The sequence below is a fragment of the Nerophis lumbriciformis genome, linkage group LG17, assembly GCF_033978685.3.
Source record: "Nerophis lumbriciformis linkage group LG17, RoL_Nlum_v2.1, whole genome shotgun sequence".
Lineage (NCBI taxonomy): Eukaryota > Metazoa > Chordata > Actinopteri > Syngnathiformes > Syngnathidae > Nerophis > Nerophis lumbriciformis.
In genome coordinates this window covers 23,410,889-23,438,750 of record NC_084564.2, presented here as the reverse complement: position 1 = coordinate 23,438,750, position 27,862 = coordinate 23,410,889, and the positions used below count along the sequence as shown (strand labels likewise).

The following is a 27,862-nucleotide window of genomic DNA, read 5'->3' as shown; positions in this document are numbered from 1 at the left end:
AATAATTTAATAATAAAATGTAATGTTACATTAAATAAATTAATGACATTATTTATTTCAAAACATAGTTAATCAATTTAAGTATTTACTTAAATATATATATATTTTTTATTTGAGTCCTATTAAGCCCTGCATCCAAAAACTGTGATATCACAGCATCCATCCATCTATTTTCTACCGCTTGTCCCTTTCAGGGTCGCGGGCGGTGCTGGAGCCTATCCTATCTCAGCTGCATTCACTCACACACACTTTGGCCATGATTTACCAAGATCCAAATAAATGCTATATCGCATGTGCAAACTATAACATTTTAGTGGTCTATTAGTGGGCGTGTTGCAGGTGATCTATTAAGAATGCGTGTATAATTGATAAGTGCAAAAGTGGTGCAGATCACCTTATTTTAAATGACATTTTTGCGTACATCCCTGATGTCACCAAGGACACACTCATTTTCCTCCACGTTTATGGCATCATATGGTCCAAACTGTGGCGTTGTGTCAAATTGTTGACATGCACCATACAAATATAATATGTGCCAACTTTTTTAGGCTATACTGGGGTTGTACGGTACACTGGTGCTAATAAAGTACTGTGGTATTTATGAATTAAAAAAGGTATACTGCCTTTGAAAAAAATACATTTCTTTTTTTCCATCGCGGTGACAACACTGGCATACAACACATGCACCACCACACGCACACGGTAATTGAAAGCAGAAAAAGTGTGGAGAAAAAAGTGGGAGAATGGACGTGTTTTGGCTTTAAAACATAACGATAAAGGTCAAACTATAAACACTAAAGCGCCGCTTGAAGAACAAGGCTAGCTAATCGCTAACGAGCGGCTAACGTCTCCCGGTAGTGTTTTAGCTACTTCTAAATGACTAATCCTCGCCTCAATGACGACAAATAAACTATGTTCATTACAAGTATCCTCCCTGCAGGACGAGAAATAGCTAAACATGCTTCACTACACACCGTAGGAGAATACAATAGCTAAACGCTAACCTCAAGCTAGCCCTTCTGAATGTAAACAAAAGGGTGGTCTACACAGATCGATTGTGCCAATATCAAGTACAAGAGCCGTTTTCAAGCGATACTGCAATGATTACATCAATATACAGTCGTGATCAAAAGTTTACATACACGTGTAAAGAACATAATGTCATGGCTGTCTTGAGTTTCCAATACTTTCTACAATTCTTACTTTTTTGTGATAGAGCGATTGGAGCACATACTTGTTGGTCACAAAAAAAGTTCATGAAGTTTGGTTCTTTTAGGAATTTATTATGGGTCTACTGAAAATGTGAGCAAATCTGCTGGGTCAAAAGTATACATACAGCAATGTTAATATTTGCTTACATGTCCCTTGGCAAGTTTCACTGCAATAAGGCGCTTTTGGTAGCCATCCACAAGTTTCTGGTTACATTTTTGACCACTCCTCTTGACAAAATTGGTGCAGTTCAGCTAAATTTGTTGGTTTTCTGACATGGACTTGTTTCTTCAGCATTACCACACGTTTAAGTCAGGACTTTGGGAAGGCCATTCTAAAACCTTAATTCTAGCCTGATTTAGCCATTCCTTTACCACTTTTGACGTGTGTTTGGGGTCATTGTCCTGTTGGAACACCCAACTGCGGCCAAGACACAACCTCCGGGCTGATGATTTTAGGTTGTCCTGAAGAATTTAGAGGTAATCCTCCTTTTTCATTGTCCCATTTAAAGCACCAGTTCAATTGGAAGCAAAACAGGCCCAGAACATAAAACTACCACCACCATGCTTGACGGTGGGCGTGGTGTTCCTGGGATTAAAGGCCTCACCTTTTCTCCTCCAAACATATTGCTGGGTATTGTGGCCAAACAGCTCAATTTTTGTTTCATCTGACATCACATTAACAAAGATAAGACCTTTTGGAGAAAAGTTCTGTGGACAAGGGAAGACTACGAAAAATAGCGAATGCATCAGTTATTGTCCGCAATGTATGTCGAGAGATTATTCAACGTCTAATTTTGTACTTCGTAACTATCGTGAAGCCATGAAGTGGTTGTAGCCGTCAAGTACGACCGCCAATTTCAGCCTACAACAACAGTGTCCTGTTGTTGGTTGTTGTAAAAATGTTCTTTATCACATTGTTTACTTTCAAATGTCCATTAAAGATATGATTCATGTATGATGGCTCAGGTGTGATTCACTACAATAGTCTAACAGCTGCTGATGGTGAGGCAAGCAAGGTTTACTGTTAAAAGAAATGTGGCAATAGTCAGAGGTGGGTAGTAACCAGAGGTGGGTAGTAACGCGCTACATTTACTCCGTTACATCTACTTGAGTAACTTTTGGGATAAATTGTACTTCTAAGAGTAGTTTTAATGCAACATACTTTTACTTTTACTTGAGTATATTTATAGAGAAGAAACGCTACTTTTACTCCGCTACTTTTATCTACATTCAGCTCACTACTCGCTACTAATTTTATCGATCTGTTAATGCACGCTTTGTTTGTTTTGGTCTGTCAGACAGACCTTCATAGTGCCTGCGTTTCAACAAATACTGTCACTGGTGACGTTCACTCCGTTCCACCAATCAGATGCAGTCACTGGTGACGTTGGACCAATCAAACAGAGCCAGGGGTCACATGACCTGACTTAAACAAGTTGAAAAACTTATTGGGGTGTTACCATTTAGTGGTCAATTGTACGGAATATGTACTGTACTGTGCAATCTACTAATACAAGTTCCAATCAATCAATCAAAAGTGTGAAGGAAAAAAGACCATGTTTTATTTCAACCGTAAGCCTAAAGACTGACTGCACAGTTCCTGTCTTCACAATAAAAGTGCTGCTCCATCGCGCCTGCGCTTTCAAAATAAGAGTCTCCGAAAGCCTGCGCAAACAAGCTAGCAAGCTACGGAGTTTGCCGCCAATGTATTTCTTGTAAAGTGTATAAAAACGAATATGGAAGCTGGACATATAAGATGCCAAAAACCAACCACTTTCATGTGGTATTAGACAGAAAGGAGGAACTTTTTTTCTCCTCCATTTGAAAACCTGGACGTTTGTCATCACTACTGTCTGATTCCAATCAATGCAAGTCATCAGAATCAGGTAATACACCAACTTATATTCTTGTCTTCATGAAAGAAAGGAATCTATATGTGTTAAACATGCATGTATATTCATTAAAACACTATTAACATGTAAACAAAAACGGCAAAAAAAATAAATATAAATTATATACTGTATATATCTATGTATATATATATATATATATACATATATATATATATATACATATATATATATATATATATATATATATATATATATATATATATGTGTGTGTGTGTGTGTGTGTATATATATATATATATATATATATATATATATATACACACACACACACACACACACACACACACACACATATATATATATATATATATATATATATATATATATATATATATATATATATATATATATATATATATATATATATGATATGTGTGTGTATGTTACTCATCAGTTACTCAGTACTTGAGTAGTTTTTTTACAACATACTTTTTACTTTTACTCAAGTAAATATTTGGGTGACTACTCCTTACTTTTACTTGAGTAATAAATCTCTAAAGTAACAGTACTCTTACTTGAGTACAATTTCTGGCTACTCTACCCACCTCTGGTAGTAACGCGCTACATTTACTCCGTTACATCTACTTGAGTAACTTTTGGGATAAATTGTACTTCTAAGAGTAGTTTTAATGCAACATACTTTTCCTTTTACTTGAGTATATTTATAGAGAAGAAACGCTACTTTTACTCCGCTCCATTTATCTACATTCAGCTCGCTACTCGCTACTAATTTTTATCGATCTATTAATGCACGCTTTGTTTGTTTTGGTTTGTCAGACAGACCTTCAAAGTAGGATCTATTGCATGCCTGCGTTTCACCAAGTACAGTCACTGGTGACGTTTCACCAATCAGATGCAGTCACTGGTGACGTTTGACTCTGTTTCACCAATCAAACAGAGCCAGGCGGTCACATGACCGTCACACGAGGACCCCGACTTTAACAAGTTGAAAAACTTATTGGAGTGTTACCATTTAGTGGTCAATTGTTCGGAATATGTACTGTACTGTGCAATCTAATAATAAAAGTTTCAATCAATCAATCAAAAGTGTGAAGGAAAAAAGACACTTTTTTATTTCAACCGTACCTCCCATCAAAAGCCTAAAGACTGACCGCACGGTTCCTGTCTTCACAATAAAAGTGCCGCTCCATCGCGCCTGCGCTAACAAAATAAGAGTCTCCGAAAGCCAGCGCAAACAAGCTAGCAAGCTACGGAGTTTGCCACCAATGTATTTCTTGTAAAGTGTATAAATACGAATATGGAAGATGGACAAATAAGATGCCAAAAACCAACCACATTCATGTGGTATTAGATAGAAAGGAGGAACTTTTTTTCTCCTCCATTTGAAAACGTGGACGTTATCATCACTGCTGTCTGATTCCAATCAATGCAAGTCATCAGAATCAGGTAATACACCAACTTATATTCTTGTCTTCATGAAAGAAAGAAATCTATATTAAACATGCATGTATATTCATTAAAGACCTACTGAAACCCACTACTACCGACCACGCAGTCTGATAGTTTATATATCAATGATGAAATCTTAACATTGCAACACATGCCAATACGGCCGGGTTAGCTTACTAAAGTGCAATTTTAAATTCCGCGCGAAATATCCTGCTGAAAACGTCTCGGTATGATGACGTCAGCGCGTGACGTCACGGATTGTAGCGGACATTTTGGGACAGCATGGTGGCCAGCTATTAAGTCGTCTGTTTTCATCGCAAAATTCCACAGTATTCTGGACATCTGTGTTGGTGAATCTTTTGCAATTTGTTCAATGAACAATGGAGACAGCAATGAAGAAAGCTGTAGGTGGGTAGCGGTGTATTGCGGCAGGTGTTGTGCCGGATAACGCACCTCCGCCGTAGAATGCACCCCCTGACAGTTTTGCCGGATAACACAGCCGGTGTTTCATTGTTTACATTCCCGAAAGATGACAGTCAAGCTTTACCATTGGCCTGTGGAGAACTGGGACAACAGAGACTCTTACCAGGAGGACTTTGAGTTGGATACGCAGACACGGTGCCGTGAGTACGCATGCAGCTGCGGCTTCCAAACATTTGATCGCTTGCCCGTACGTGCGTGCCGCTATGTGCATGCTTTGGGGACTTTGGGGAAATACAGGTAAAAGCCAGTAAATTAGAATATTTTGAAAAACTTGATTTATTTCAGTAATTGCATTCAAAAGGTGTAACTTGTACATTATATTTATTCATTGCACACAGACTGATGCATTCAAATGTTTATTTCATTTAATTTTGATGATTTGAAGTGGCAACAAATGAAAATCCAAAATTCCGTGTGTCACAAAATTAGAATATTACTTAAGGCTAATACAAAAAAGGGATTTTTAGAAATGTTGGCCAACTGAAAAGTATGAAAATGAAAAATATGAGCATGTACAATACTCAATACTTGGTTGGAGCTCCTTTTGCCTCAATTACTGCGTTAATGCGGCGTGGCATGGAGTCCATGAGTTTCTGGCACTGCTCAGGTGTTATGAGAGCCCAGGTTGCTCTGATAGTGGCCTTCAACTCTTCTGCGTTTTTGGCTCTGGCATTCTGCATCTTCCTTTTCACAATACCCCACAGATTTTCTATGGGGCTAAGGTCAGGGGAGTTGGCGGGCCAATTTAGAACAGAAATACCATGGTCCGTAAACCAGGCACGGGTAGATTTTGCGCTGTGTGCAGGCGCCAAGTCCTGTTGGAACTTGAAATCTCCATCTCCATAGAGCAGGTCAGCAGCAGGAAGCATGAAGTGCTCTAAAACTTGCTGGTAGACGGCTGCGTTGACCCTGGATCTCAGGAAACAGAGTGGACCGACACCAGCAGATGACATGGCACTCCAAACCATCACTGATGGTGGAAACTTTACACTAGACTTCAGGCAACGTGGATCCTGTGCCTCTCCTGTCTTCCTCCAGACTCTGGGACCTCGATTTCCAAAGGAAATGCAAAATTTGCATGGTTGGGTGATGGTTTGGGGTGCCATGTCATCTGCTGGTGTCGGTCCACTCTGTTTCCTGAGATCCAGGGTCAACGCAGCCGTCTACCAGCAAGTTTTAGAGCACTTCATGCTTCCTGCTGCTGACCTGCTCTATGGAGATGGAGATTTCAAGTTCCAACAGGACTTGGCGCCTGCACACAGCGCAAAATCTACCCGTGCCTGGTTTACGGACTATGGTATTTCTGTTCTAAATTGGCCCGCCAACTCCCCTGACCTTAGCCCCATAGAAAATTTGTGGGGTATTGTGAAAAGGAAGATGCAGAATGCCAGACCCAAAAACGCAGAAGAGTTGAAGGCCACTATCAGAGCAACCTGGGCTCTCATAACACCTGAGCAGTGCCAGAAACTCATCGACTCCATGCCACGCCGCATTAACGCAGTAATTGAGGCAAAAGGAGCTCCAACCAAGTATTGAGTATTGTACATGCTCATATTTTTCATTTTCATACTTTTCAGTTGGCCAACATTTCTAAAAATCCCTTTTTTGTATTAGCCTTAAGTAATATTCTAATTTTGTGACACACGGAATTTTGGATTTTCATTTGTTGCCACTTCAAATCATCAAAATTAAATGAAATAAACATTTGAATGCATCAGTCTGTGTGCAATGAATAAATATAATGTACAAGTTACACCTTTTGAATGCAATTACTGAAATAAATCAAGTTTTTCAAAATATTCTAATTTACTGGTTTTTACCTGTATATGTGCTGTATGAACTTTGGGGAGGTGAACGGTACTTTGGGCTGTGGGATTGAGTGTGTTGTGCAGGTGTTTGAGTTGTATTGGCGGGTTATATGGACGGGAGGGGGGAGGTGTTTGTTATGCGGGATTAATTTGTGGCATATTAAATATAAGCCTGGTTGTGTTGTGGCTAATAGAGTATATATATGTCTTGTGTTTATTTACTGTTTTAGTCATTCCCAGCTGAATATCAGGTCCCACCCGCCTCTCACAGCATCTTCCCTATCTGAATCGCTCCCACTGCCCTCTAGTCCTTCACTCTCACTTTCCTCATCCACGAATCTTTCATCCTCGCTCAAATTAATGGGGAAATCGTCACTTTCTCGGTCCGAATCGCTCTCGCTGCTGGTGGCGATGATTGTAAACAATGTGCAGATGTGAGGAGCTCCACAACCTGTGACGTCACGCGCATATCGTCTGCTACTTCCGGTACAGGCAAGGCTTTTTTATCAGCGACCAAAAGTTGCAAACTTTATCGTCAATGTTCTCTACTAAATCCTTTCAGCAAAAATATGGCAATATCGCAAAATGATCAAGTATGACACATAGAATGGACCTGCTATCCCCCGTTTAAATAAGAAAATCGCATTTCAGTAGGCCTTTAAAACACCTTTAACATGTGAACAACAACGCCAAAATAAATAAATATAAATTATATACTGTATATATAAATGTATGTATATATAATATATTATTTGTTGCCGTCACCATTAAACAAACAGGTTACTCATCAGTTACTCAGTACTTGAGTAGTTTATTCACAACATACTTTTTACTTTTACTCAATTTAATATTTGGGTGACTACTCCTTACTTTTACTTGGGTAATAAATCTCTAAAGTAACAGTACTCTTACTTGAGTACAATTTCTGGCTACTCTACCCACCTCTGGCAATAGTCTACATTGAAATACAGTGTAAGGATACACTTCCAGGTCAGAGGTGACTATGACGCGCGCATTTTTTCATGCATGTGTACTAGGTCGCGTTGCGCCGGCGGACGGAGGGGGCAGAGGGGCTCTTAAACGGTGGCATAGTTGTGTGTGGACACGGACAAGGTTAGGTGGGATTTACCCTGGATAACCTTATCCGGCTTAGTGTAGAAGGGGTCTAAGGGGCGTGATTAGTGTCGGCAGCAGGTAGGGACACTAATCAATAATCAAGAGTGTGGTGTGTATACTTGGCGCCCTTAGCAACAAAGAAGGTGAACCAAGGCAGAAAGGAACACTGAGAACCGAACAGAAACACCAAACTGAGAATAATAACAACAAACACAAGACATGACATGCTGTGACAGGTCATGACAACCGTAGGTTATTGCTTCCAAATATTGCACTGTTTGTTTTTCTTATCTGCCTAATCAGTAATGTAACATGATACCTGTTTGTGAAAAGTACCCTGTACCCTTTCGTCATTGGTTTGTGTCTGGAAACACTCGTGAGACCAACGTATAACGGCGTAACCATCGGATGCCTTTTTTTCCCCCAGGGCACAGGGACACGCGTCAAATGATCTGCTTCAGAAACGACAACAAAAAGATCGGTTTTCTTCTCGATGTAGACAGGCGGAAAAAAAGAAAGTAAACATTCATACGAGGGTTGATGACGTAGCAAGACTTGACCGAATTCCTAGGGGCGTATTTTCAACACTTCGCCATTGCGATAGATTCTAAAGGCCAAGGGCGAGGGTCAAGAAGAAGAGGGAAAGGGTGAGATGGAGAATTCCGGTTGGGGCATAGTTTTGATAAATCACATTGTGAGTGCTAAATGATTATATTTGCATCTTCTCATCCGAGTATTGTGTGTGTTCTGATCATCAGCATATATTCTGCGGAGACATGTTAAATTGATTGTGCTCCTTATTTTGCTCATTTAATAGACACAATCTGTCGTCTTGTATTCAGGGTAAACATGGGTTAACATGGAGAATGTCCAATTTCAATACTTACGTTAAGGTAATGAAATACTGTAGGTCTACAATAGCAATAAAAATATATGGTCTCATATATTAAGTATTTTCTTTAGATTTTTTATTTTATATTAAGATAATAGTAACAGTAAAACAGCATCACAATAAGAAACGATATACATTTTTAAATTATTGTAAAAAACTCATTGTGTTTGATGAGTGCAGAAGACAACAGATAACAGGCGGGAGGAATACGCCAACAAGGAGAGTGACAGTAGCAACAAAGGAGTGTGAACACAAAGACTTTTGGACATGGCTGGGCAAGAATGTGCCGGCAGGTAGTGCTGCAAAGGGGCCCGGGAAGCACAACACAATAGAAGTGCTCTGTGTGTGTGTGTGTGTGTGTGTGTGTGTGTGTGTGTATTGGTTTACCTGCTCGATGCCTCAAAGAAAGCGGAAACAATGGCGGCCATTCACAAATGCACTGGAATGCATGCGTGTATGTCCACAGTGGACATGCAGATAAGACGGGGGGCAATCTTTCAGTCTTCTGACGTTCTAAAAAAAAAAAAGATAGAAAGAGAACATTTAGTTGTGCAAAGCTGCTCGACCTGCTCTGTAATTACACTCCTGTCCAAGATGGCACTAACACAAGTTCTGGCACATAATTTAGAAACAGAGAGAGAACATGTCAATGAGGTCGTCATTATTTCATTTTTAGTTTTTTTTATTACATTTGACTTTTGTTGCTGTACAAATCTGCACTGCAACCATACAATTTCCCCATTCCGTGATAAAGAAAAATCTATCTTATCCTATGATATTTATATACAACATTTAGACACTTGGCTCGCGGCTGTTGATTAGAAGTCAGACGTGAATTGAATGATTGCACCATTCTTTCAGCAAAACAGCACAAAGTAGAGGAGGAATCAAGGAACAGCAAAATAGTACAGACATTGAAGGAGCCTTTTTAAAAGGTTTTACTAAAGGTTATATTAAAAACATTTTAATAGAGCAAATAATTAAGAGACATGTGTAAGTATGTATCAATGAACATGCAAAACATATGTAGGACAAAATGATACTGCTATGAATGCACGCTTTCCTAATATCAATATATATACCAACATTTAGTGAAACAGTTGTCTTTCTTTTCAAAATGTCTTTTTCGCTAAATTATGTTTTAACATAGAGCATGTTCACATTTTAGAAAGTATATATATCCACACACACACACACACACACACACACACACACACACACACACACACATATATATATATATAAATAAATATATATATTAGGGCTGTCAACGCATCTGATTAATCACAAAAAATATTGCATTAATCATGTATTAATCAACGCGGATTATCACCCAATTTATTTTGATCTTTCTTGCTGTGAGTGTGACAGCGCACACAGTCACAGAGCGCACAAGCAGAAACAGTGAGGAGAGGAAAATTTGCAATTTAAAAGGCAATTCTTCTGGTTAATAAAGCACAATATGGAGGTATTTGGTATTTTTTGTATTGTTACCATTTTTATAAAAAATCTAAATCAAAAAATGCCATCAAATAAAATACAATGATAATAATAAATACAAAATAATACTAGTTATAATGATTTACAATGGATTGGATTTAATTGAATGAAACCCCCCGCGACCCCGAAAGGGACAAGCGGTAGAAAATGGATGGATGGATGGAAATCCATCTGCATAGAGTGTACTTTACATTCTACAATACCAAATAAGGACTTGTGGCAAATGGATACATCTAGTTATGACATCTACATTTGATGTTTGCTGTTTTCTCTATCAGTGAGAAGAAGTATGTCAAACATGGCAGATGTTTCAGTGTAACCCGATACGAGTGTCCGCAAAGTGACACAAGACGTGGGTCACAGACTGTGACCCTGCACTGCAGTTGGGTGGGTGATTTTTGCACATCAAATGTGCGTTGCCAGCTTGTGACACACGATAGCAGAGTGGACATATTTGTGGCACAGAGATAACAGTTGCGAGATGACTCCCACACTAAATGCAAGGTGATATGAGGAGGGAGCCCTGTGCACTCCTATCAGGTGCCATGTCTTCTTTTTTATCTTGTACATCATGACACATGAGTGCACGCAACACTTGTTGGCACTTTGTGCAAGAGCATGCCACTTTATACCGGAAGATTTACACTGAAGGATGTAGAAAATCACAATGACCGCGCTGGGAGTTATTGACTGTTACATTTGTCTCTCGTTATGTGTCCTTGCATCCATAGGCGCCGATCCCGTGGGTGCTTCGGGGCCCGAGCACCCACGGACAATGCCGAGCACCCACGTGGGTTAGATGGCAACTTTCTATCTTTAAAATCATTTTTGAAAAAACAATTTTGTTGTTAATTTTGTGGTGAGTTTAGTCCGATTAAAATAATAAATTAGTCACAATTCATATGGCCTATAATTAACAAAGCCCAACAAATATTACAATGTACCCAACAATGAACTAATGACATAATAATCTTAACTTTGAACACACTGCACTGTAGTGAATGAAGGGAATACTTACTCAACAGCCATACATGTTACACTAAGGGTGACAGTATGAACAATGCCAACACTGTCATAAACATGTGCCATATAGTGAAACCACACTAAACAACAACGACAAACACATTTTGGAAGAATATTTGCACCGCAACACAACAAACACTACAGAACAAATTCCCAGAATTCTCTGCAGCACCAACTCTTCCTGGACGCTACAATATAAACAAACGCCATTGGTGGATCTACACCTAACATCCACTGTAATGATACCATCTAGTAGTATCTAGTCGATACTACTATGATTACATCAATATTTTTTAACATCACAAAATCTTCTTTCGTTTTTTTTTTTAATGTATTTTAGGTTTATAAACCCAGAAAATACGTCCCTGGACACATGAGTACTTTGAATATGACCAATGTATGATCCTGTAACTACTTGGTATCGGTTTGATACCCAAAGAGAAGTGAAGTGAATTATATTTATCTAACGCTTTTCTCTAGTGTCTCAAAGCGCTTTTACATAGTGAAACTCAATATCTAAGTTACAATTTAAACCAGTGTGGGTGGCACTGGGAGCAGGTGGGTAAAGTGTCTTGCCCAAGGACACAACGGCAGTGACTAGAATGGCGGAAGCGGGGATCGAACCTGGAACCCTCAAGTTGCTGGCACGGCCACTCTACCAACCGAGCTATACCGCCCATTTGTGGTATCATCCAAAACTAATGTAAAGTATCAAACAACAGAAGAATAAGTGATTATTACATTTTAACAGAAGTGTAGATAGAACATGTTAAAAGAGAAAGCAAGCAGATATCAACAGTAAATGAACAAGTAGATTAATAATTCATTTTCTACCACTTACCCTTACTAATTTTGACAAATATGTAACTGCATATGTCAGCAGACTAATTAGGAGCCTTTGTTTGTTTACTTACTACTAAAAGACAAGTTGTCTTGTATGTTCACTATTTTATTTAAGGACTAAATTGCAATAAGAAACAAATGTTTAATGTACCCTAAGATTTTTTTGTTAAAATAAAGCCAATAATGAATTTTTTTGTGGTCCCCTTTATTTAGAAAAATACAGAAAAGTACCAAAATACTTTTGGTACCGGTACCAAAATATTGGTATCGGAACAACACTAATACACACACACCGAGCACCCACTGGCAGAAATGTAAAAGGGCGCCTATGCTTGCATCAATGCAAGGGCAGGCGATGACAGTGCAAGAAAGGTTTGTGCGGCGACAGGAGGTGACGTCGCACACAGGAAAGCAGCTGTGGAAATCTCTATTTTTCCAAAGAAAGTGGTGTGATAGTGGAAACAATGAAAGTGCTTACTGAGCTGCTGCGTGTCATGGGGACATAGGAGACAGTAAATATCCTTGGTTGCTATTCAACTCATACAAAATGTACAGTAATTGCGCAGGCGGGTGTTAATGGCTTGCATCATGTACTGTGTAGGATGAAGGACTCCACATCAATTGCAGCCGGTCACCTATCACTACTTCAGCAATCCCTTCTCAAGGTTTATTTTTCCCATCTTGTTTTTTTTTTTTTTTAGTTTTTCCATGCCCGGATGTGGGTTTAGATCAGGGGATGTTGTTGTGAGTTAGTGAAGCTCTTTGAAGCAGTAGTGATTAGTAGGGGTGTGGGAAAAAATCGATTCGAATCGCGATTCTCACGTTGTGCAATTCAGTATCGATTCTCATTTTTTTTAAATCTTTTTTTTTAATTAAAAAAAAAATTTTTTTCATTTATTTATTTTTTTAAATTAATCAATCCAACAAAACAATACACAGCAATACCATAACAATGCAATCCAATTCCAAAACCAAACCCAGCAACACTCAGAACTGCAATAAACAGAGCAATTGAGAGGAGACACAAACACGACACAGAACAAACCAAAAGTAGTGAAACAAAAATTAATATTATCAACAACAGTATCAATATTAGTTACAATTTCAACATATTTCAACACATTCCCAATAAAAATCCCTCATTGACATTATCATTAGACATTTATAAAAATTAAAAAAAAGAACAATAGTGTCACAGTGGCTTACACTTGCATCACATCTCATAAGCTTGACAACACACTGTGTCCAATATTTTCACAAAGATAAAATAAGTCATCTTTTTGGTTCATTTAATAGTTAAAACAAATGTACATTATTGCAATCAGTTGATAAAACATTGTCCTTTACAATTATAAAAGCTTTTTACAAAAATCTACTACTCTGCTTGCATGTCAGCAGACTGGGGTAGATCCTGCTGAAATCCTATGTATTGAATGAATAGAGAATCGTTTTGAATCGGGAAAATATCGTTTTTGAATCGAGAATCGCGTTGAATCGGGAAAAAAAAAAATCGATTTAGAATCGAATCGTGACCCCAAGAATCGATATTGAATCGCCTCGTGGGACACCCAAAGATTCGCAGCCCTAGTGATTAGGCTATATAAATAACATTTGACTGATAACTAATTGACTTACAGTTGATGTTTTTTAGACAACACCAGAGATGGACTGTCAAATTACCCTGTGTAACATTTTGTTTGTTTTAAAGAATAAAGAAGTTTTGCTGAGCTTTAAATTGAGCAGATCGCCAAAATATTCACTATTGGTATTGCTGGTATTCATATTCAAATGACAAGGAATCAATAGCACCATTTCATACAAAAAGATTAACAAAATACTGTATTTTGTAGAATAAACCAAGAAGTTATAAAAATGTAATGAGAATGCTAATAAAGTTAAAGTTAACTAGGTGTGGTGAAATTACCTTTTGCATAATTCCAACCCTTGAGGCTGAGTGCCAAGCAGGGAGGTAACGGGTCTCATTTTTATAGTCTTTGGTATGAACTCAGAACCTACCGATCTCAGGGTGGACACTCTAATCCAGTGCTTTTCTACCACTGTACCGCGGCACACTAGTGTGCCGTGAGAGACAGTCTGGTGTTCCGTGGGAGATGATCTAATTTCACCTATTTGGGTTAAAAATATGTTTTGCAAACCAGTAATTATAGTCTGCAAATGATGTGTTGTTGTTGAGTGTCGGTGCTGTCTAGAGCTCGGCAGAGTAACCGTGTAATACTCTTCCATATCAGTAGGTGGCAGCCGGTAGCTAATTGCTTTGTAGATGTCGGAAACAGCGGGAGGCAGTGTGCAGGCAAAAAGGTGTCTAATGCTTAAACCAAAAATAAACAAAAGGTGAGTGCCCCTAAGAAAAGGCATTGAAGCTTAGGGAAGGCTGTGCAGAACAAAACTAAAACTGAATTGACTACAAATTAAAAACAGAATGCTGGACGACAGCAAAGACTTACTGTGGAGCAAAGACGGCGTCCACACAGTACATCTGAACATGACATGACAAGCAACAATGTCCCCACAAAGAAGGATGAAAACAACTGAAATATTCTTGATTGCTAAAACAAAGTAGATGCGCGAAATATTGCTACAGGAAAATACCAAAACAAGAGAAAAGCCACCAAAATAGGAGCGCAAGACAAGAACTAAAACACTACACACAGGAAAACAGCAAAAAAAACTCAAAATAAGTCAAGTACACCTACTTTGAGACAAGAGCTATAGTAATGCGTGCTCGGTTATGGTTTAAAGTCATATCCAACAATTGCGACAACGACTTTTTACTGTCAACTGAGTTTCTTTTTTTCATTATTTCTGCTGGTGGTGTGCCTCCGCATTTTTTCAACACAAAAAATGTGCCTTGGCTCAAAAAAGGTTTAAAAACACTGCTCTAATCACAAGACCACTCAGCAAGCTTTGCAAAGTTACGTGGAGAAAAAAAAATGTATCAGAGGAAAAAAGTTGTAAAGTAACAATGATAAAAACAGTGTATTTCATACATTAATTTATTTGTGGCAGTAAATTGTATTCTGAGAAAAAAAAAAGTGTAATGGAACGAGAAACAGAGTTGTAATGTTGTGAGTTAAAAAGTTGTAATGTTACGAACGCGAGGCATGGTGATGCCAAAGGTCGTCTTTCCATGATAGGTAAGAATCGTCAAGAAGCAGCTTGCAGGTAAGAAGAATGATTTATTCTTACATGCAGACAAAAATATGCTGCGCGGTGCCCACGGCACGGAAAACAAGAATGTCTTAGCCAAAAGGATGCTAGTCAAAAACATGAACTAGGAGCAGGAACCAAAACGTAACTTTGTTGCATGTAGGCAAACAAAAGCACCAGACCGAGTGAGGCGAGAGGACAGAATAAATAGCTCTCTGATTAGTGCCCAGAAGCAGGTGAACGTCCCAAACACTAATCAGAGGCAGGTGAAAACAATCTGCCGTCATGGCAACTAAAACACAAAGCAGGGGTGCTGAAACCGAACTTAAACAACAAGTGAATCAACACGTACACAAACTATGATCCGGGCAACGGATCATCACAATTACGAGTCAGGAGGTCAAAAAAGTAATATCCTAATTTTTTTGAGAACAAAGCTGTAATATTGTAAGAAAAATTTTGTAATGGCGTCATGATCGAGCAGCTCTGCTGCCGCATGTCTGCTTTTTGTACTACTTAAGCTCTCCAGTCCACTCACTCGGCACAAGTAGATGCCTGATGGGATACACTTCCAGTCGTGTTCATCTCCTCTGCTTTGGCTCCACTCACGCTTCTCGTACCTGTGGTTCTGTGTAGTGTTAATTGTTTCCGCTATAAATCTTTTGAGTGCGTTTTCTGTTTCTCCACACCTTGTATATGCATCCTTATAGTTATTTTTCCTCACCCCTTTTTGAGTGCCTTTTTTGTTAAAATTCTAATAATTTCTTCTCTGCGTTGGGGTCCTACTCCAAAGCCGACTGTGACAAATAGATTGTAAAGAACGTTGTAATGTTGTGAAAAAAAATATGCTATCGACGCAAAATAAGTTGTAATGTTGCGATAAAAAACAAACAAATTGGTAATACTGTGGGTAAAACAAAACAAAGTTGAATTGTTCGAGAAAAAAAAGTTGCCACAAAACATGAAGAAAGTTATACTGTTGCGAGAAAAAAAGTCGCAATGGAACGGGAACAAAGTTATATTTTTGCGAGAAATTTAATTGTAATGGAACACAAACAAAATCGTAACGTTACGAGAAAATAAAGCTGCTATGGAACGTAAACAAAATGGTGATGTTGAGACAGAATAAGTTGGTATGGAATACAAACAAAGTAGTATTGTTGCGAGAAAAAAAGGTTGTAATGGAACGCAAACAAAATCGTAAAGTTACGAGAAAATAAAGTTGCTAAGGAACGTGAACAAAATGGTGATGTTGAGACAAAAACAGCTGCTACTTAACACAAAGTTGCATTGTTGCAAGAAAAAAAGTTGGACGGAACATGAAAAAGTTGTATTGCTGTAACAAAAAACATTGAACACAAACACAATTTTAATGTTGCGAGAAAAAAAGTTGTAATGGAAAGCGAACAAAATGGTGGTGTAGCAAGAAAAAAAGTTGTAACGGAAGACAAGCAAAGTTCTATTGTTGCGAGAAAAAAGTTGTAACAGAACAAAAATGGTAATGTGACCAAAAAAAAGTTGTAATGGAACGCGAACAACATTGTAATGTTGCAACAACAAAGGTTGCTATGGCACACAAACAAAGTTGTATTGTTGTGAGGAAAAAGAGTTGCTATGGAAGAGTAACAAAGTTGGAATGTTGCTAGAAAAAAACTGTAATATTTAAAGTTGTAATTTCACAGGAACAAAGTCATATCGTTACGATACAAGGTCATAAAGTTAGAAAAACAAAGTCCTACAGTGCCTATAAGAAAGTTGTAATGTTATGACAATATTGTTGTAATTTAAAGAGATAAAAGTTGTCACATTCCGACAATAGTTATATTATGTGAAGTCATTGTAGTTTTCAAAAATACTTTGGAATAATACTATAAAAACTTTTTTCAAGGCCAAATTTGTATTTGTTTGATGATCATTTATATTTTCATTTAATAAAATGTAGGGATGTCCGATAATGGCTTTTTGCCGATATCCGATATTCCGATATGGTCCAACTGTTTAATTACCGATGTCAACCGATACCGATATCAACCGATACTGATATATACAGTCGTGGAATTAACACATTATTATGCCTAATTTGGACAACCAGGTATGGTGAAGATAAGGTCCTTTTTTAAAATATTAATAAAATAAAATAAGATAAATAAATTAAAAACATTTTCTTGAATAAAAAAGAAAGTAAAACAGTATAAAAACAGTTACATAGAAACTAGTAATTAATGAAAATGAGTAAAATTAACTGTTAAAGGTTAGTACTATTAATGGACCAGCAGCACGCACAATCATGTGTGCTTACGGACTGTATCCCTGCAGACTGTATTGATATATATTGATATATAATGTAGGAACCAGAATATTAATAACAGAAAGAAACAACCCTTTTGTGTGAATGAGGGTAAATGGGGGAGGGAGGTTTTTTGGGTTGGTGCACTAATTGTAAGTGTGTCTTGTGTTTTTTATGTTGATTTAATTAAAAAAAAATAAAAATAAAATAAAAACGATACCGATAATAAAAAAAACGATACCGATAATTTCCGATATTACATTTTAAAGCATTTATCGGCAGGCCGATATTATCGGACATCTCTAATAAAATGAAACTATTACACCAAAAAGTCATTTTTTTAAATCAAGAAGTCATTATTCCCCACTCTGAACCAAATACATGAAAAAAAAGCACTCAAGCCTATCTCTCGCATCACCAAAACATTCAGCACATGAACACTTGAGCACACAAACACACTCGCGTGCACACCGACACACACAGTTAAAGCCAAAGTCCATTGCGTCACACCACATCTGTAGTGTTGTGTGTGGGTAAACTTAACTTAAATAAACAAGTTTTAATCACATGGTTTTATCTTTGTGTGTGTGTGTGTGCTTCCAGGAATTACCCTGTTCTCTTGATAAGCTTTCACGTCACAACTTTTGGGATCGTTACTCAACTTCTACTTCATTGAGTACACTAAACCGGTCTTTTCAGCTGATATTACTTGCAGTAAATTTATGACCCCCATGTTCTAAAGTTTTTGTTTTTTTTCCACCCTTATCAGTTAATTTCGCCTCCTCTTGTTGGCTTTCCTCACACTGTATTCTCCACTATGTCATCTTTCTCCTGCCCCCCCTCAAGATGAGCGTCTCGCCTTGCAGCACACTGCCAATTACGTCCCTCCTCTACATCCTCCCAATTATGTCACACTCTCCGTCTGCAGCCCCCGAGGGGCTCCCGTCAATCATGGGGTCATAAAACAGCACTCATCCGGCCTACTTTCCATCAGCTCATCGTCACTCAAGGTGTCTCTCTTTTGTTTACCTTGCCCTACTTTTCAAACTCTCCAAAAATGTCTTAACATTAAATAGGCTGCTCAGGTGTGTTTAAACCCCCATTTTATATATAGTCTGTTTAATCAAAATGATCAAGAGGAGTTTTTTCTAAATTATGCTCGAATCCTCTTAATGGCATTACTGTAAAAAAATATGGCTTTTTAAGATTGTTTCACTGAAGTGTGAATAACAGCTACATTTGAGGCAGCTTATGTAACAGCCAGCTGATGGAAGGATGGAGTAATGCATAAGGGCCAATTTACAGCACAGTAAACCCTCTTTTCCGTGCTCGGACATGCTGGCATAGGAGAATGTTTGTCCCTACGGGGCTTCACGAGTCATCAATACAACTCTTTGACAGACTGTATGCTCAGCGTCAACACATAAGCCCTCGTCACACACAATAAAACATTTAACTTTGAACATTTACCAAAGTAAGGCAAAGACCCAATGGAACTTCAAAGGTCAAAACACAATTCATCCCATTTGGAATTTTGAAATAAATGTTTTCATACTTAATAAAAATAATCTGTTAGATTTTGGCCAATATACCGTAAAACATGCCAAAGATCATATACTCAGTTGTGTTAATTCAACATATTAAAGTTGACTATTTTATTAATGTATCAATCATGTCTTACGCAGAAATAAATAACATATTTAAACTTAGAAACTTTGGAGATAAGTATAATTATGTATTTAAAGACTTTTATTGTATTAGTATGTGCTACAGTACTTTATTTAGTCTGCAGAAATGTAAAATAAATGTATTTGTACCTATCTCATGTATGAATAATTTTACTGTGTTATTATTAATCTATTAGTGATTCAGTGTGCAAAAGTAAATTAATTTTATTAAAAAAAAAAAAAAAAAAAATTGTATTTCTTTGTGTATTCCTGTTGTATTTATATTGCAAACATAATATATCCCTATTTTGGTTAGAGTGTCCGCGCTGAGATCGGTAGGTTGTGAGTTCAAACCCCGGCCGAGTCATACCAAAGACTATAAAAATGGGACCCATTACCTCCCTGCTTGGCACTCAGCATCAAGGGTTGGAATTGGGGGTTAAATCACCAAAAATGATTCCACCGCTGCTGCTCACTGCTCCCCTCACCTCCCAGGGGGTGAACAAGGGGATGGGTCAAATGCAGAGAATAATTTTGCCACACCTCGTGTTTGTGTGACAATCATTGGCACTTTAACTTTTTTATGTCTCTTATTTATCAAGAATTAGATTTTTTTAATTTATACGTGTTTAATTATTAGCAATAAATAACACAACATTTTGAGGTATTAATTTTTGTTCATGTATATTTGATTTAGTTGTGTTTGTTTTTTTAGTTGGTATTTATTCATATACCATGCAAAAGTAAATAAAAAAACAAAACGTACACAATTTTAGTAATTATGGGCCTGCTGCAATGCAAGCAGCCCATGTTGTTATTGCTCATACTTCTAACTTCATTATTATTACCTACTCAGTGGCCTAGTGGTTAGAGTGTCCGTCCTGAGATCGGTAGGTTGGGAGTTCAAATCCCGGCCGAGTCATACCAAAGACTTTAAAAAATGGGACCCATTACCTCCCTGCTTGGCACTCAGCATCAAGGGTTGGAATTGGGGGTTAAATCACCAAAATGATTCCCGGGCGCAGCCACCGCTGCTGCCCACTGCTCCCCTCACCTCCCAGGGGGTGATCAAGGGTGATGGGTCAAATGCAGAGAATAATTTCGCCACACCTAGTGTGTGTGTGACAATCATTGGTACTTTAACTTTTTTAACTATTATTCTTTTTCCGCACGTTTCTCTTACCGCCACTACAAGACGAACCAGCCCACGAACCACCACATATGTTATACCGTTGAAAAGGTGCCACTTGCGGTGATGGCGGAAATCACAATTGGGAACGTTTTGTGTTACCATGGCAACGCTATTCACGAACAAATAAAAAAATGGGCCAATTGATTAGGTTCGCGTGGGTTTAATACGAGACGAATCGGTCAACGAACCCCCACATATGTTATACCGTCGGAAAGGTGTACTTTCCAGCTATAAGCGCATCTTTTGAAGTTACCATGGCGACGCTATTCACGATTTAACAAAAAAAAAAGCAAATTTATTTTGGAAAAATGGGCCAATTGAATAAGTACACCTATTTTGTTTAATACGAGACGAACCGGCCAACGTACCCTCACATGTGTTATACCGTTGATTCATAATAGCATGCTACCATTAGCTTGCTAACATGCAATAATTAGCATGCTAACTTTTTGAGCTAGTTTTGCACCGTTTACCCCGGAGTCATATAACTTTGATTGATTGATTGAAACTTTTGTTAGTAGATTGCACAGTACAGTACATATTCCGTACAATTGACCACTAAATGGTAACACCCCAATAAGTTTTTCAACTTGTTGAAGTCGGGGTCCACGTAATCAATTCAACTTGGTACGTGACACTTGTAAACTGTAAGTACGTAAGTATGCTAACAAGTGCTAACTTTCTTTGCTAAATGTACTAATGTTTCTCAAATTCCCCAGTTATACACCTTAGAGTCATAAAACTTGGTATGTGATACAAGCTAACTATTCTAATGCTCACGTTAGCTTGCTAACATTAGCATGCTAACTTTTTTAGCTAGTTTTGCAACTGTTTCACCCAGGGTCATTAAACTTGGTATTTGACACTTGTTACCTGTTAGCATGCAAACGATAGCTTGCTAGCAAGCTAACTTAACCATGCTAACTTTTTCTTTTAATTATAGTAATTTTTTTTCTATTTCTGCAGCCATATACCTTTGAGTCGCATAACTTGGTATATGAAACATGCCGACTGTTATCATGCTATCTTTAGCACACAAGCTACGTGTTATCATTTTTGTGTCAACATGCTACTGTTTTAGGCTAGCTTTGTGGCTCATTTTGTACAGTGACACCTAAAACTCCCGGATTCAGACACTCGGCACCATCTGATAAGTACGGCGGCTTCCGGCGACCCCCGGCCAGAGGTCCAGGGCACAGATAGCAGGCCCATCAAAATTTTCTAGTTTATGTATTACTGTTGCATTTATTTTGCATACATTTTATATTTCTATTTATATTAGGGATGTCCGATTATGGCTTTTTGCCGATATCCGATATTGTCCAACTCTTTAAATACCGATATCAACCAATATCGATATCAACCGATACCAATATATACAGTCGTGGAATTAACACATTATTATGCCTAATTTGGACAACCGGGTATGGTGAAGATAGTCTTTTTTAAAAATTTATAAAATAAAATAAGATAAATAAATTAAAAACATTTTCTTGAATAAAAAAAAAGTAAAACAATATAAAAACAGTTACCGTACATAGAAACAAGTAATTAATGAAAATGAGTAAAATTAACTGTTAAAGGTTAGTACTATTAGTGGACCAGCAGCACGCACAAACATGTGTGCTTACGGACTGTATCCCTTGCAGACTGTATTGATATATATTGATATATAATGTAGGAACCAGAATATTAATAACAAAGAAACAACCCTTTTGTGTGAATGAGTGTGAATGAGTGTAAATGGGGGAGGGAGGTTTTTTGGGTTGGTGCACTAATTGTAAGTGTATCTTGTGTTTTTTATGTTGATTTAATAAAAAACAACAAAAAAACAAACAAAAAAAAAAAAAACTGATACCGATAATTTCCGATATTGCATTTTAAAGCATTTATCGGACATCTCTAATTTATATATATCTTAAGTGTTAATAAGTTTCCTTATTTATTATTTAATATTTTAGTTTTTCCATTGTTGGAAATAAATAATATTGAGATATGTATTTCCATTTATCTATACTATATTTTTTGTTTGTTTTGTTAGTTGCTAATATTTTATAATTTATGTATAAATTTATAAAAATTCAAACCTGACACAATTTAAATATATAAACTTTGCATTCATATGTTTATTACTTTATTAATTTATGAGTCACTTTTGTATTTATTTTTGCATTAAAACATTTTTTAATTTTCTGCAAAACTCACAAAATCTGTAGGTACATGCTTTTGCACGGATAGCAACATCCGCAAAAGTAGACACAGGTGCATAGTAATATAAATGTACGGTAGGTTAGAGTAGTTACTAGACAAACTTAAGGTGATGTAAACAATCTCTATGGTGCAGCACACCTCCTAATAACCATGTCTCCACGCTCAGTGCCAGACTTGGGTTGATTACATCATGGTACGAAACAATTTGGCACAAAAAAAGACGGCATTGTTATCCGTGCAGACCCCCGGGCGGGAGACTGACTGCGATGACAACTCTGCTTCAACACATGTCAGTCCCATTTTTCCATCACTTACACAAGCAGTCAACTTCAGAAGAAGTTAACAACAACAATCCACTTTCCATAAAAGTAGACACACAGTTGAGTGAAACAAAGATCAATCTATACCAGACAGATTAGAATGCCGACGATCTTGCAGTCAGGCAGATTTTGATGTGAAGTTTATTTTGCCGTGTGTCTAATTCAATAGGACTGACAGAGACTAAGTGGGATAGCATACAAGATTTACGTCAGAGGGCTCGCCGCTAACGCCTTCAAATGCCAGCATGTCGACACACAATCGCACCACTGAGCATACATACCGCTCTTTTACACTCACAAAAAACATTCGCACAGAGAGAGCGCTTGTTCCTCGACCTCCAGCTTCGAGACGCCGCGCTTCTAGATTTCAAAGGCCAAGGTCAGAGCGGGGAAGTTAGACCGTAATGAGGCCAATTAGGAGGCTGCAGCAAAGGAGGAGTATTCAATTTCTCTCATTCTTCATCTTCTTTTTTTAAGGATAAAGCCTCGCTTTGTCCTTTTTAAACATCTGCAAAAAATGTTGACAACAATAAACATTCTTCTGGGGAATTTTTCTGCCCGTTGCTACCATGAGCGGACTCGTATAAGACCACCCAAACCACAAGCTAATTGGAACCGAGTAGGCCTCCAATGATCCCATCCATCCATTTTCTACTGCTTGTCCCTTTTGGGCGAAAGGCAGGGTACTCCCTGGACAAGTCACCACCTCATCACAGGGCCAACACCGATAGACAGACAACATTCACACTCACATTCACACACTAGGGCCAATTTAGTATTGCCAATCAACCTATCCCCAGGTGCATGTCTTTGGAGGTGGGAGAAAGCCGGAGTACCCGGAGGGAACCCACGCAGTCACGGGGAGAACATGCAAACTCCACACAGAAAGAGCCCGAGCCCGGGATTGAACTCAGGACTACTCAGGACCTTCGTATTGTGAGGCACATGCACTAACCCCTGTAACACCGGGCTGCCCTGCCTCCAATGATGCCTTATGAAATATCTAACTTGCGCCATAGTGATCAGACCGATTCCAACATTATCAATCAGACACTCAACATCCAGAGTGAAGATCCGGGTGGTAAAAGGATCAACTCTCGGCCTGGATCGCAACAACGTTCAAAATACATTTAAAGTAAGACCTCAAGATAGTGACCTTTAACATACAGTGGAACCTCGATTTATGAACTTAATTGGATCTTGAACATCTTGAAAATCAACAAACAGACAAAAACCCTGGCGGAGGTAAGAAAGCTTGCGTTCTGCAAAGCAATGCGTGCCACTTTAGGCTATGTCTACACGAAGCCGGATAACCCCTTAAACGATTAATTATTTAGCCTAAGCCCAGTTTCGGCCACACTAAATCATCGTTTAAGGTTCCCCTCCTTGGATAATTTTTTACACGGGTAAGTGCGCCGTCTATTTCTTGTGACGCAAGAAAGACCGCGCCCCACACAGGAAGTGACGTCAGCCAGCTTCATAATAAAGCGGTTTCGTAACTCGGAGCTAACCACTGGAAATATGGAGGCGAGTCATCCAGACATGCCCGTGTTTCTTCTTCCGTCCGTACAGACGCTTGTGGAAATCACACATGAATACCTTAAGAAAAAGCGATTGCAGCTATTTCGGATACAAAACTTCTCAGACGGCAAAATAACTTTCGAATGTCCAGGTCAGCTGTGATTCTACTTACCGAAAAACTTTGTCTATTTGTCGAAGAGACAACGAGAATATGATAAAAAGGTAGCGTGTGCTTTGTATTACCTGGCCGTCGAGGGAAGACTACGGAAAACGACGAATGCATTTGGACTGGCAAAGCAGACTGTATCAGTTATTCTCCGCCATGTATGTCGCGGACTCAACGTCTAGGTCCAGAGTATATAAAGTTACCAAAAAGGAATGGACAATGAAGGTGAAGGCAAAAGAGGGAGGAGTGTCCTGACCAGATATCTAGATCTCTAGACTGACTGATGTAAAATGTTCTTTATCACATTGTTTACTTTCACGTGTCCATTAAAGATTTGATTAATTTATGATGGCTCAGGTGTGATTCACTACAATAGGGCCCCACAGCACACTGGATTCCAGGTAATTTAAATACCACAACACTGGATGTTGTTCAGATAAGTTACATTTAAGAACTTGCACACAAAGCAACACTGGAGGTGACTATGACGTGCGCATTTTCCGCGCATGCGTACTAGGTTGCGCTGCGCCGGTGGACGGAGGGGAGCTTAAACGACCATTGTGTGTGTGTGTGTGGACGAGGATAAGGTTAGGTGGGATTTACCCTGGATAACCTTAGCTGGCTTAGTGTAGAAGGGGCCTTAGTCTCCAGCGTTTCCAAGGCAACACAGTGCCAGACGGTCACGTCACATCGCCCCCAAAAAAATTTCCAACGCAGGAAATATGAGGAAATTGAAAAACTACTTGATAAACCCTCAATCTATCCACCCATGTCTCTCTCGATGTAGTGCGGGGGCTGGAGTCAGTGGCACTTGGGCGGAAGGCATTTTACACCCTGGACACGTCGCCTTCTCATGAACTGTAATCCAGGAAATATATTTGAAGCCGGTGAAGCCAAATATCAATTTGTGAGGTATTTACATTAATGTAAGTTAAATTGTTTGTTAACTTTCCTGAGGAACAGCATATTCCAGACTGATATAAATATGTCAACTGCAGAAGACACTGCTTCTCAGAAAGTAAAAGTTGAAAGACACTAAAGTTAACTTGATTGTTTTAACTAGCTGTTTACATTGTCACTTTAAAAGACACGCAACTGTAAGTTAAAAAAAAAAAAAAAATGCTTGAAACAGTGGATGTCCCTGCACAATTATTTGCACTTAAAAATTCATGTTTGTAATAGTAAATATAATTCACATTTTTTAGCATTATGTTTGTCTTCCGTTAGTGTTCACTTTATCCGAAACATTCATGCCACTTCTTTTTTTAAAGTATTTCTTTGGACAGAATAATATGGTACTGTGCCCTTACCACCGTGACAATATCGTACCGTGACATTTGATACCGTAACATAGTATACATATAACTTATAACAATATAGATTTTAGGACTGTGAATCTTTGGAAACCGCTTGATTTGATTCGATTCTTAGGGTTAACGATTCGATTCAGAATCGATTTTCGATTCAAAATCTATACTTTAACAAATTTAGGTGCCAGTTCTATGGTTTACTACATTCCTCCATAAAAAAAAAAGATAAACAGCTCTGATCAATTTCTAAATTATTGAAAAAAAAAAAACTGGTTTTGTTTAGTAAAATGTTTCCCAAACATTAACAGTTGTTTTCAATCGCTAACAAGTGCTTACCAATACTTCAGATATTTTTTCTAAACTCTTAACACAGACTTACACCTACGAAACAATTGGCCAAATGGATAATTTTCTTCTCAAAAACACATTTTGTTAAATATGTACAAATTTTTCATTTTCAAATAGAACACATCTTTCTACCATGAATTGATTTACTTGGACCCCGACAAACAAGTTTAAAAACTTATTCGGGTGTTACCATTTAGTGGTCAATTGTACGGAATATGTACTGTACAGTGCAATCTACTAATAAAAGTTTCAGTTAATCAATCAATCAAACTCTGCACACACTGTCTCAAAATTAAATTATTCTGTCAAATAATAACACTTGTTTCCACTTGACAAGGTTTAAGTTAATGTACATTTGTGAAATAACCTCCAGGTTGTCATATTCCACCATAAGTGATTCAATTTGATTTATTTTTGTGGTCAGCTGCTTTAATTTAGCACTTCTTGACTTAATTACCTGCTCCACTAATTTAGGTTGTCTCTTTGGTTTACAGTTTTTTCCAATTGCTTACACACTAAATTTTAAATGTTCACACAGTTAACAAAAGTCTACACACAGTAAGCAAAACCTCTGTGCAGATTTGCCTATTATTAGGCATAGACTCTGCTTCACAGTTTTTGAGAAACATTACACACACCTTCCCATCTTGCACACATAAGGATTGTGATGCACACATCTTCACATCTTGCACACAGATAACTATTGTTATACACACATTTTCACACTTTACACACACACACATCTTTATCTCCAGATTTTTTTCCAAACCTTTTTATTTGTCTCTGATTTTAATTTGTACTGAATGTCATTGTTTTTTTTTTAATGAATTTATTAATCAATTAACAAAACAATACACCACAACAATGCAATCCAGTTCCAAAACCAAACCCGTCCCAGCAACATTAAGAACAACAATAAACAGAGCAATTGAGGACACACAAATCCAAATGTAGTGAAACAAAAATGAACATTATCGACAACAGCGTCAATATTAGTAACAATTTCAAAATAGCAGTGGTTACAAAACCCTCATTGATATCATAATTAAAAACATTAATAATAAAATACTAAAAAAATTAGAAATGAACAATAGTGTGTCACAGTGGCTTACACTTGCATCACATCCCATAAGTCCAACATTTTCCACAAAGATATAATAAGTCATATTTTGGTTCATTTATTAGTTGAAACAATTTTAAATAATGGATCCCATATTCCAATATATGACTCATTATCTAAACTAAATGCAGTTTGTTCTACTGATATCATCTCCATCGCTTGTGTATACCAGTCAGTATGAGTTGGACTATCAACATCTATCCATTTTTTAAATATCACCCTATTTGTTATTATGCATATTGAAAGAAAAACATTTTTACTCTTTGATGACAAGTTACTAAATTGATGTAGATCCCCAAGAATACAAGTTTGCAGTGTCATTGGGATGTTTATATTAAGGAATGCGATTGCTT

At 37.8% G+C, this 27,862-nt stretch overlaps 1 protein-coding gene across 3 annotated transcripts in view; it reads right to left on the bottom strand.

The window, feature by feature from the left end:
* rab4b (RAB4B, member RAS oncogene family) overlaps positions 1 to 27,862 on the bottom strand; it is a 131,058-nt gene that overhangs the window by 64,116 nt on the left and 39,080 nt on the right. For all 3 annotated transcript variants that reach the window (XM_061972914.2, XM_061972913.2, XM_061972915.2), the window contains one exon: positions 9,221 to 9,346. The gene's annotated coding sequence lies outside the window, so the exon portion shown is untranslated. The remainder of the gene's footprint in view (positions 1 to 9,220; positions 9,347 to 27,862) is intronic.